This window comes from Anser anser (assembly GCF_964211835.1).
Source record: "Anser anser genome assembly, chromosome: 3".
Taxonomy (NCBI): Eukaryota; Metazoa; Chordata; class Aves; order Anseriformes; family Anatidae; genus Anser; species Anser anser.
Window position 1 is genome coordinate 12,221,204 of NC_139722.1, and position 12,881 is coordinate 12,234,084.

At 36.9% G+C, this 12,881-nt stretch overlaps 1 long non-coding RNA gene across 1 annotated transcript; it reads left to right on the forward strand.

The window, feature by feature from the left end:
* The first annotated feature begins 12 nt into the window (after nucleotides 1-12).
* Nucleotides 13-12,608, forward strand: LOC310896223. Its single transcript, XR_014581293.1, has 4 exons — nucleotides 13-729; nucleotides 1,923-1,979; nucleotides 4,146-4,248; nucleotides 6,616-12,608. It is a non-coding gene; the product is annotated as an uncharacterized lncRNA (long non-coding RNA).
* The last annotated feature ends 273 nt before the right edge of the window (nucleotides 12,609-12,881 follow it).

Consider the following 12,881-nt stretch of genomic DNA (forward strand, 5'->3'; position numbering starts at 1 on the left):
GTGTTGGGGGGGGGAAGGTGGAGGCACCGGGAAACCTCTGAGGGGAGAGCGGGGTTCAGGTTGGACTTAGGGGAGTCCCCACGTCTCGGGCACAGTGTGGGGCTTCCCTCAGGCGAGGTGGGGCAGTGTCCAGGGACACCCCGGTCTTTGCTTATCTTCTCTTGGAGCAAAAGTCCTATGAGGGAACTGGGGTTGTTTAGTCTGGGGAAGAGGAGGCTCAGGGGAGACTTTATTGCCCTCTACAACTACCTGAAAGGAAGGTGTGGTGAACTCGGGGTCGGCCTCTTCTCACAGGTAACTAGTGATAGGACTAGAGGGAATGGCATCAAGTTGCACCAGGGGAGGTTTAGGTTGGAAATTAGTATACATTTCTTCTCAGAAAGAGCAGTCAGGCATTGGGACGGGTTGCCCAGGGAGGTGGTGGCATCACTGTCCCTTGGGGTGTTCAAGGAAAGGTTGGACGTGGTGCTTAGGGACATGGTTTAGTGGGTGACATTGGTGGTAGGGGGATGGTTGGACCAGATGGTCCTGGATGTCTTTTCCAACCTTAATGATTCTATGATTCACGATTGCCACAGATGTTCCCCAGCACTCCCAGTGAGCAGGGGTCAAATACAGGCTTCTCCCGGAGCCCCCAGCATCATCCGGAACCATCGTGTGTGTGGGGATGTAGCCTCACATCGTGGGCCATACCGCCATCCATGGGTTGGAGCTCCCCGTAACCACCAGGTGTGTGGGGGCAGCGCCTCACACCATGAGCTACACTTTCAGCAAGAGCTCTTTCTAACGGATGTCTGAAAATAGAATTGAAGTTAGCATTAGATGTTTTAACTGGTGTAATGCTGTTCATCCCTTTGATATAAAACCCAGCTGATGTTGCCCTTCAATATAAAACCTAACTGCTGTTGCCCTTCACTTGTTGTCACTGCTGCAGTGGCAGTAGGTGCTCTGGTAGTAGTAAAGACCATGGCACCTGATGACCGTGTGTGGCATACAGCTAATTGGTAGACCCTTCCTGTGGCAAGGAAGCACATAAACGTTTACTTTTATGCACGGTGAGTTCTGTTACTGTTTACCATACATAAATTAATTACATTTAGCATGTCCTAAGAGTAACCCTAAGGAAAGTAGACATATACAGCAAGGAGACGAAAGGAGGACAAAATAAAGGCACATACAAAATGGAGTAGCTAGAGCAAGTCAAGACCATTTTTATTCTGCTACTTATTTCAGAAAAAAAAAAAAAAACATCATGAATATGCAGGACACATGATAGATGGTAAAAATGTTTAGTGTACTGGTGAAACGCCCAAAAAAATCCAATTATAACACAAACTGATGTGTTAGGTACTGTACAAATACACGGGAAGATATTTTCACTTTACAGACAATTGAATTCAAAAGTTATCCTTGTGTGATATGCAAAAATCTCTAATTTTACACCCAGATTTAATTTTTGTGCAATAAGATGATAATTTTAAGATTTTATATACATATGTATTTTAATTTCCCAGAACATTCCTGTTCCTCAATTCATATTTTGATTTTCTGCATGTGCAAAAAAAAATGCAGCCTGAAAATGCAAAAAATTTAGATTGCTTCCAGACTTAGCATAAACAGTTGGGAGGTGATTCACTTCACCGAGTATCTCTGAAATTCCTGTTTTATTTGGTCTTGATTAATTTAAATTGTTTTGTGTCATCTTCATATTTACTACCTCATTGCTTGCTCTGCCTGCCAGATCATTAATAATCATCTTTAGCATAATGAAAGATAGAGTGCTGTGGCATCTGCTTGACAAGCTTTAACCAGTTTGTTCCTTCCTATTTTCAGTCTCTTATTCTGTTTTTTGTAAGTTTTTCTCTTGGCATCACTGTGCAATACTAGTTGTGTGACCTATTTTGATTGTGTCCATATTTCAGTTACTGCATGACTTCACCTCATCATGGTAACTCTTCTAGAGACAGCAGTGTAGCTACGTGAGTACAGAGCTCTGCGTTGGCAGCCAGTCTGGGTAATACCTCGGTGTCTTGGGTGGTTTTGCTGCTGTTTCATTCTTTCATAGCTACCGAGGTGGCGATATCTCCGTCAGTTAGTTGAAAGCTAGCTTAGGGTTGTCTGCTGAGTGACTGTCAGTTACAGATGACATGCCTGTCAATATCCTTGAGGGGCATGCTTTTCAAGAAGGTGCTGAGCATTTGCTTGCTGCAAAAAAATAGAAGTATAGGTTGAATTTTAAAACATTTGGGATAATGCACATTTAAATAGGACTTTTCATGTGGCTTTTTTTTTCTTTTTTTCATTAAGTCCAGTGGCAGAGTTCCCATCTACAATACAAAAATGTAGTTTAAGCAGAAGATATTCCATAATGTGTTTTCATGTATGACTTTCCTTGTTTACATTTGGATAATTCTGTATAAAAACAGGTTACCTAGATCATAGTTTCATAGTTTCAACTGCATTTGGAAACATGATGCTCATTAAAAATAAATATATAAATAGAGAAACTGTAAGCTATTAATCATTCTAGAAAAATTTGGCTTATTTTTTTATGCATTGCATCAGAGTAACAATGCCATACAAATGACTATTTGAAAAGTAAATATAAGTGAAAACTCTCTGTGTTACTGCTCAATCTAAAATGCCCATGAAAAAGCTTTATTTTGCCATAAATCAACAATTTAATAAATGTTGCCTAATAAATGATGCATAGAGTTATCACTAAAAAGGAAATCATGGTATTATCATCAGTTGTGCTATTATGGCATGTTTTAGACTGTGCTGTCTTATACCTTATGCAATAACTGAAGGCTTTTGTTAGCTGGGTGTGGAATTTTACCAGTTCAGACCATTGGCATTTTCAGCCGCTTCACATTCATTTTTAATCTATGTAAATGATGATACTGTATTTTAGTCTCTGGAGAAATAGATTCTCCATGCTTGTTTATCATATAGATAATTGTAGGATTTTTCATTTTCTTGCTGTTTGGTTCTTCAGATATTGCAAGTGGAGCTAATTGTTGCCAGTTAGCAACTTTAAATATTTTTTGAAGCTAAATAACAGATTGCTTATAATGGAGCCACAGGAATTTAAACAAAGTCAGGATCTGACCCAAAATTTTCTATTTAATTTGTATCAGAGTTTATTTTAGCATAAGAATGAACAGTGTAAGCATAAGAATTCTTAGCATGGAAATGAATAGCACATAAGTCTAGGTATATGCTCCTTTTACAGTTTCCGATGGCTTACACAGGTTTCCTTTAAGCTTTGGACACTGAATCCTAAACGTCTGCTTATGCCTTTGAAAGAAGCCAAGGGATGCCCTAAGCTTCTGCTTAAGGAGAAGAGAGATAGACCAAGGGAGATAGGCATCTCCAGAGGGAAATTCAAAATCTAATGAAATCGAGGATCTTCCTCTCATTTTTTCTCTCCCTTCTTTGCTTCAGAGTAGAGATTTCACTATTAAAAGACACAGTAGTCTCTGAGAGGAGTCATTGTATCAGCAGGTGGCTTACCGGTAATGAGATATTTCTTTTTCTTTTTTCTCTTTTCTTTTTTTCTTTTTTCTTTTTTTCTTTTTTTCTTTTTTTCTTTTTTTCTTTTTTCTTTTTTTTCCTTTTTTCTTTTTTCTTTTTTCTTTTTCTTTTTTCTTTTTTCTTTTTTTCTTTTTCTTTCTTTTTTCTCTCTCTCTTTTTCTCTTTCTTTCTTTCTTTCTTTCTTTCTTTCTTTCTTTCTTTCTTTCTTTTTCTTTCTTTTTCTTTCTCTCTCTCTCTTTCTTTTTCTTTCTCCTTTCTTTCTCTTTTTTCATTACTTCCTAATTTACAGACACCACTTTAATTGCAGAATACCATTTCAGTGGGTGTATTTTCTCTCTTCCTTTATGCAGAATACTTGCTGATGATTATATACTTGCTAATGATTCTGTACATTCTATGATTCTGTGATTAATGACATCTACGCACATGCTTTGTGCAAGAATCAACAGCAGAATAAATGTAATGAGAAAGAATTTGAGCATGTATCTAGATCTATAACTATATACTTCATGTTCTGCCAGGCCGTTTGAAGGAGATATTTTCTTTCTCCCTTCTGTGCCCCCTTCATGCAATTTCTGCATGCTGGAATTTACTTGTCTGTTACATAGGGAGCTGAAAGCAGCAATGCGGCTGCAAGGATTGGCAGAAGGGAGCTGCTTCAAGGCTTTATGATTAAATGGAGCTGCTGTAACACACTGCAGTTGGAAAAGGGTGAGATCCTTGATACTCAACAGAAAACAATGAGTGTGACTGAGATTATCTGTTTCAAAATGACTGTAGATTGTCTTGCTTCTTTACTGTGCTATATATAATTATATGAAAATTACATTTTATGCGTATCTTTCACATTCATCTGTCTTACTCATTTTTTTAAGTGATGCCCCTAAGAATATAGATAAAGCAAGATGTACTTTACTAATATTACATTTTCTTTTTTTATGAAATGTAAAGAGTTTATGTATTCAGGTCACTTTTTTATGTGCCAAACCAAATAATTTATAACTCATTGTTTTTATTAATGACATTATTTGTTAGTCTTCATTTTGTCAGGTTCATGAAATGAAATGCAAAGAAAATACTATTTATGTAACATCATCTTGGATGTTACATAATACACTCACAACTGAGAAGTGCATGCAATGCCTAACTTTAGATACCTAAATCTGATAGCTGAGTTAATTTTCTGTTTCCTTGCATTGCCTCTGGTGTCAATGGAAATAAAAAGAAGCATTGAAAGAGTGATTCAGACCAGAAACCTGGCAACTGAGAATCAAGAAAAAATACATTTAAATTTAGGCACTTAGTAAACTGTCTAAAGCTAAATGGCATGAGCCCAGACTTTACACCAGTAAGCTGTGTTCCCTACAGAAGCTGTTCCGGTTGCTCTTCTTAAGTGAGCATTTGCTCAAGTGGAAATAAAAAGTTGACGTTCTGGACCTGAGAAGTGTAAGCTTCAAGTAAAAAATGGTTGTTTAGAAGCTTAGGAATGACAAAACTTACAAGCATTTCATTTTCTATAAATGTCCTAAACATAGCATCATGTTTTCCCCTGCCATTTAGCTCAAGGCAGAACTCTTACATATACAAAACAATTCCTATGAAGTCAAAATGGTCATGCAGTCTTGAGATGTTCCAAGAGGGTATTGCTTGTTTATTTGATCCATAAGTGATTGTCCTTAGCTAAAATACTATAATTGTGGCATGTAAAAATAAATAAATAAATAAATAAAAATAAAAATAAGAAATAAAGTTGAAGCACAGCTGTGGAATTACTGCAAATAATAAAGGGAAAGGCAGAAATGTTAGAGAGATTAGCAGATTTCTTAATAATGAAATACCTATTTTTTCCAATGCACACCAAAACAAACAAGATGCTACCTAGCCTTTTGGGGAGGGTAGTGGGGATGGAACCACTTTGGCTTCATTTTTGTCATCATCTTTATTATTACTGTTTGTCATACAGTTATGCATTAGTAATACACTTGTAGCCCGTAACATGAATATACTTTCTACTTAAAACTGACAGGAGGCTAGATGGAGAGAACATCAGGACTGTTTACTGGCTTAAGGAGAAAATGTACTTATAACTTCGTGGACTTTCTGTAATTAAAAAGTAAAAATAAAGAAGTTGTCTTATTATAATTAAACTACCTTGCGAGACACAATGACTTCTCATAGTACAATTTATTTCAGATCTAATACATTTTGATATAATTTGGTTTGAGAATCAGCACTCTTGAACCAAACTTGGAAAAGCAGGATGTACTGCTAAGAGTGGAGATGCATCTCAGAAGGTAGGCTACAGGAAGTAATGTGTGCAAAACCAACAGACAGAGGTGCTCATCAGAGCCAAAAGAAGTTATCCAACACATTGAAAAAATATTTCACCATTTCATTTGCAGTTAAATCTTTCCATCTGTAATACTAGGTAATCTTTTTCTGTATGTGTTAACCCACATTTCTAATTGCCAACATTTGTATTTGTCAAAATCATGTTGTTGCTTCTCTCTCCAAAATACAACACCAAGTGCACTCAGCTGGAAAGTGTAGTGCCACACTGAAGACAAACTACTATATCAGCATATAAAACAAAAGTAACTATTAAAGTACAAATTTGTAAATATTTATTAAAATGCATAATATAAAGATAGGCATGACATTTAAAATGACTAGTACTGAGCTAACTCTACTGCTTTTCTGTGATAAATGTGTAAAATACTTTTTAAGCTTGTAAACAAGTGTTCCGTAACATAATACATCACCACACACACTTGCTGCTGACCTCAGGGAGCACCTGAGCATGTGCTGATAGATTATTATATTTGATGAGGGAGGATGAAGAGGGAGGGACAAAGAAGGGTGATTTTCTCGGAACCTGCTTCCTAAGACTCCTAAGAACTCAAAAACCCTTTACCTGTGAGAACCATCATAAATGGTTTGACCCTGCATCAGGTGTTATTATCAAGTGTTTCTGCTTCCCTGAACCTCCCTGAATAACTTTCACTCCCTTTTGAAGCCTCATAGTTAGCCATTTTTGCTACATTTCCATCCTTTTTTTTTTTTTTTTCTACTTGTCAGATCCCCAGAGATCCCACATCTCTGTTTACCACCTCATTTCTGGAGTCTGCCATGTCCTCTGCTCCGTTGAGTAACCAGTTACCAGGGACACAAGCCCTCTCCCAGAATGGCTGCTTGCTCTCAAAGGAGGTTTGTACCAAAAATTAAGTGTATATTTTTTATATAAAGGAGGAGTGTGTGTATATATATATATACGTGTATGTGTGTAAAGGAGGATTATTATATATATAAAAATGGAAGATTACTGTGTATGTATTATATTTTAAAATTAAAATGTGGCTTATTATATAAGAGAATTTAAATATTTGTACTTGCTCCTGTGATTTGCTTAGTACTGATAGAAAAGTAAACCAAGCAAAAGGGGGAAGAGTATAGTATGGCTGTCAGAAACAAATGATGCTGTAGCAGTATAGACTTGAAACAAGAACACCTGAAACGAATGCAGCAAATAACTTTGCAAAATTGTTGTCAGAAGCATTATCAACATTTCTGGATATGTTTATTACACTGTGGTTGCCTGAGTATCTATGTATCTGGAGATTAATGGAAAATGTTTATTCATTATTACATGCATTTTTGTGCTTATCAAAATTGGGTTTAATATAGCAATAATGAATGTTTGTTATGTGAACAGAATCTTATTTCATTTTTAACACAGATTTTTAATTCTTAACAATTTGATAAAGTATTTCATGTTATACAGTAGTGTATACTGTACACAATTCATCTTCCAATTTTCAGATTCTTTACTGATCATGATTTTTGTAGCCATAAATACATGATATGTATATATACTACATGATATCTAAATTACTGGACGGCATACTTCAAGTCATTCCCAGCTGCTGTTTTTTTCAATAATGCGGCTGTCAGTTTCTATAATTTGGGAGGTGAACCAAAAATCATGGACCAAGTTGAAATCAATTTAAAACCAACTCACTGTGAAAAACAAAACAAAACAAACAAAAAAAAAGCAACCATGCCTCTAGCTCATTATTGTATCCCTGCAGGCTGCTGCTAACTGGATGGTGTACTGAAATATAACACCAAAGAAATGATAGCAGTACTGAGTTGGATGAGGTTTAATAAACCCAGAAACTAATAGAGCCCTTAGACTAGATATTTTAACTAACCATTACTTATAATACATTTTCATCAGATTTAACAAGGTCTAAGGAAATTTCAATTGTATTTAACTCCATGTAACGTTATGTGACCCAACAGTCCTGAGGTTTGGATCAGTAATTTTTCTCTCTGGATCAGAAGTGTTAGACAAGTAGCTAAAAATGTCTCTGTAATACACCTCTCCATTGACTTAGATAACAATTTTTGAAAGAATTTTACAGGCAAAGTGGTTTGCTCTGAAGACTGTTGTAAGCCAAAAGAGCACATATATTCCCAGTTTAAAAACTACGAGTATAAATAATTTTCTAATAACTGAACTGGAACTGTGCAAGTCTATGAAAATGGCAAACCTATTCAGACCTGTTCCCTATATTGCACTGTACTTTGGCATTCATCATTAGACAAAGATTCATTACACCCTGTGCTCATAAACTAGGATGAAGCAATAAGATAGATCCCCTCTTTATATTTCTTCAATACCTTAACTGTGAACTTTCCAGAAGCTGATTGCAGCATATGATTCCTGTGCTCTTAGCCAGTTGCCTTCCTAAGTGACAAGCCTGAGGAGGGGGACAGCTCCTCATTCCTTTTCTTCTGAAGAGCTGCCCAGGGACTAAAAGCAATGTGTGTTCCACTTTCTCTTTCCTGAATAGTGCAACTCTACTGTCATGTTCAATCTAGCAACTGAAGGGCAGCCTAGATGCCTCAGCCTAAAGGTTTCTTGCAAACACTAGTCTCAGTGAAGATATTTCCTTCCTCTAATCCTGCTGAGTTTGCCCAGTGGAAAAGTGACAGCTTAACAAGGGGTTAAAGATAAAATAATAGTGTTGGTCATAAGATGTGTCTGTGCTTCATAGTGCTTTGCCAGATAGAGATACGTAATTCTGAATGAGTTCACTTAGATTCCAGCAATATTCCAGTCATGCTAATGCTTTCCAGAGCACAGATTGCCCCGGTGCAACGGCTTTCTATATGCAAAAATTGTTTAGAGTTCATGGCATTGTATTGTGCAGTGAAGTTCATTGCACAATCTTTTCTCACTTTAATTTCTCTTCATCCTTTTCTGAAGCCATATTATATTACCTTCTCAAGTCACTGACATCTCAGTGTAAATGTGGGCTAACATTCCCTTGACCAAATTCAGACATTGGAATAGCAAGTGGTGTCCCTCAGGGGTCTGTCTTGAGACCAGTGTTTTTCAATATCTTCATCAATGACATAGACAATGGGACTGAGCACACCCTCAGCAAGTTTGCAGATGACACCAAGCTGAGTGGTGCAGTTGATACAAAAGAAGGAACAAATGGTGTCATTCGAAGGGACCTGGACAGGCTGGAGAAGTTGGCCCATGTGAACCACATGAGGTTGAACGAGTCCAAGTGCAAGGTGTTGCACCTGGGCTTGGGGCAATCCCAGACATGAGGACAGACTAAGAGAAGAACTCATCGAGAGCAGCCCTGCAGAGGACTTGGGGATTCTGGTGGACAAAAAGCTCGACACAAGCCAGCAGTGCGTGCTTGCAGCCCAGAAGGCCAACTGCATCCTGGGCTGCATCAACAGAGGACTGGCCAGCAGGTGGAGGGAGGGGATTGTCCCCCTCTGCTCTGCCCTTGTGAGGCCCCACTTGGAGCCCTGTGTCCAGGTCTGGGGCCCCCAGCACAAGAAAGATGTGGGGCCGTTAGAGTGAGTCCAGAGAAAGGCCATGAGAATGATCAGAGGGCTGGAGCACCTCTCCTATGAAGAAAGGCTGAGAGACCTGGGGATGTTCAGCCTGAAGAAGAGAAGGCTCTGGGGATACCACATTTTGGCCTTTCAATACTTAAGGGGGTCTTATAAAAAGGATGGAAAGGGGCCCTTTACTCGGGTAGATAATGATAGGAAAAGAGGGAATGGTCTTAAACTAAAAGAGGATAGATTTAGACTAGACATTATGAGGAAATTCTTCACTGGGGTAGTGAGGCACTGGAACAGGTTGCCAAGAGAAGCTGTAGATGCTCCATCCCTGGAGGTGTTCAAGGCCAGGCTGGATGGGACTTTGGCAAATCTGATCTAGTGGGTGGCATCCCTGCCTATGGCAGGGGGGTTGGAATTAGATGATCTTTAAGATCCCTTCCAACTCAAGCCATTCTATGATTCTATAATTCTATAATTCTGTAATTCTATGATTTGAGTTAGCCACGCTGTGCTGCCAGTATAGTCAGTTGGAAGAAATAGGCACTTTTATGGTTTATCTCATCCTCAACATCTAAAATACTTGAGATTTAATGTCAGCCCAGAAGTGCCTATTTTTTCCACTGTCTGTAAAAGGAACTTTGAGTGGTTAGCTCAAATGCAGATGTCCTAAATTAGGTTACATGAAAAGCACCCTGTAGTTTTCAGACTGATAAGAAATATCTCTAATTGTATAAATGGCAGTCCTGGTGCTCAAATCTGTGGGATCTACACCACTGACCCAGCTGCTTCACTGCTGAATTTTCATTGATTTAGATTATATTTCCTCTTCTGCAGACATAATGTATTTTCTAAAACAGAGGATCCAGTCCATGAAACATCATTTGAGTCTAATAATCCGTTAATCAGTACTCTGTTTTCAATCTTATCTTTTAGATAAGTTTGGTAAAAAATGGGTAATAGGTCAACTGTAGATTTATTTCTTGGACCTAAAACACGTTGATTTTTCAGCAGTTTAGTGGACATAATTGTACCTAAATAAACTTTATTATAAAGAAATCATCATCCGTGCAAGACATTTTGCACTCTCTGCAGCTGGCTGTGATACCACCACATGGCAGCATGTCTTGTTTGTCATAGAGACTTAGGTGAGTAACCATCTGGCTAAGAGTCTCCCACCCTGGACGTTTAACTTTTAAATGAGAGTTGTAGGTGATAATTAGCTACATATTGAAAAGGCCCACAGTTCAGAGCTCATTTATTTATTACCAGGAAGATCCCTTTTAGGCATCATATGCTAAGAGAGCTGGGGTTTAAGTTTTAAAGTCTTATTGTGTTCTAGATTCCTCATCTTTGCAAAACAGACAGTAATTCCCGATCATTTTCTCATTTCAAACTCTGCGATAATCTAATAAGTGTTTAATTTAATTTTGAATAATAGCATAAGTCTAGAGAAATGTATGTTACGGTCTATCAGAGTTGTTTAGGTGTGGGTGGGTATATGGAAAATTTGTAGGTGTAGGCAACTCCACACACAGACAAATATACACAATGTTAAATCTGCGGTCTTTACTGCCCAATCTCATGTATTACTCCTCTTGTTTATGGATTTTTCTAAATGATTTGTTGTCTTCTTTGAAAAATTTGGTTTATAAATTTTTTAGTCTATTACTTACTGGACATTTAGTTTTTTTTCAGGGTGCTGGGTATGACTTTTTTAAGCCTTTCTGTAGGATGGTCCCTTTTAAAAATTTGTTGATGTTTAACAAGTTATCTGATGTTTAACAGGACATCTGATTTGTAGACATTTTATCAGTTTTCTTTCCTCATCTTGAGTCTATTTTAATGTGCTATACACAGTTTAAAATACACAAAAAATGTAGGGGGTTTATAAAGCTTATTTTTTCTGTATATGTGTTTTTGTACACATAATAATGTATTCTATGTAAAATTGTATTCCAGTTATGATCTACAATAATGTATCGTGTATCTATATCATATATCTCTATGTATATATCTATATATATGTATATAACTGGTATATCTTTTATGTGAGAATGATGTTGATCAGTTTACAAGATACTTTATAAAAAAGAAAGGCTTCTGTGTTCTCTCCCAAGTAAGATGTTGACAGTTGGCCATGTTTAGTTTTGACCAAGCAGGAGACGGAAGCCATCTAACTTTACTGCTGTACAGCATGAAACTCAAGAATAATCTTCATGTTCTTAAAGATTATTTTTTTTTCCCCTAAGGCTTTTGTTGAACACAAATGTCTGATGCATATTCTTGAAAAAAGAACATTAAATTCTTCCTGGATTTATGAACGCAGTAGTCCTTGTTCAATTTATTTTTCCTCCCCCATAATTTCCATTTTTTTTTTCTGACTGTGAAAAATATTTAAAAGGGAGATTTTGATCAAAATGATTAACTGATCTTTATTCATACCAGGAGTATTACTGAAATTCCATTTCTCTTTCAAACTAGCAACACCTGAATATATGAAAATAGATTATAAAGAATAATAACCGAATTTAAAAGCAAAATGCTTATTAAATCAACATAGTCTTGCAGTTGTTTTAGGAAGCAGTCAGTACGGAAACCATTTACCAGTTGCTAGGATGTCTCATTTATAGTGTTGACCTTCAGCTATATCAAATCACTACATGCTGTGAAATAGTGGAGAGGAACAGCCTACCTACCTGTACGCTATGCCTGATTCCTGGGGCTTGCTGAAGACACAAACAACGTGCTTTGCTCTTGTGCAATGCTCTTGCAATTTGCAGCAGTGTCAGGAAGGCTTGGGATCACAGGAAAATATGCTCCCATCCAGCTCAATCAACAGGATGGGCAGAACTGAGTGCTGATGAATGGAAGTTTTATCTCTGTGCTTGTCTACTTGTTATTTCTTCCTTCTTTAGGGATTTTTCTGTGTCTGCGGAGAGGAAGATTTTTGTAAATAAATATAAGCATATAAGTTAACACTGTAGCTACGCTGTGGCTTCATGGTATATGTCAGAAACCATCTTATACATGAAACTGTATGAACAAAAGGATGTTATTTTTTTCAAGAGAGAAAAAGCCAGTGTTTTTTATTATAATCTGTTGTCTGATTGTTGAAGCTTTAAAAAAATAAGAAGGAAGAATACTACATTGTTTTTTATGCCAAAGAATTGTTACTTAGCAGTGGCATTCTACTCTGTTACCTTCCTTAAAATAAAAATTAAAAAAAAATGCTTTTCTCTATTTTTACTTATTTGTTATTCATTTTAAACAGGTATAAGCTTGCTTATATTAATGTGGGCATAATATTTTTCATCATGATTTCCATGTTTAATCATATCATATTTTTCATTTTTCCTATTCTTTGTAGTCTTACATGCTAACAAATTAAAGGATGCATCAGCATTTAAAGTACTTTATACTTAGTTTTTCTCTTATATTTAGTCTCATTTAAACTAAGATAACTTTAA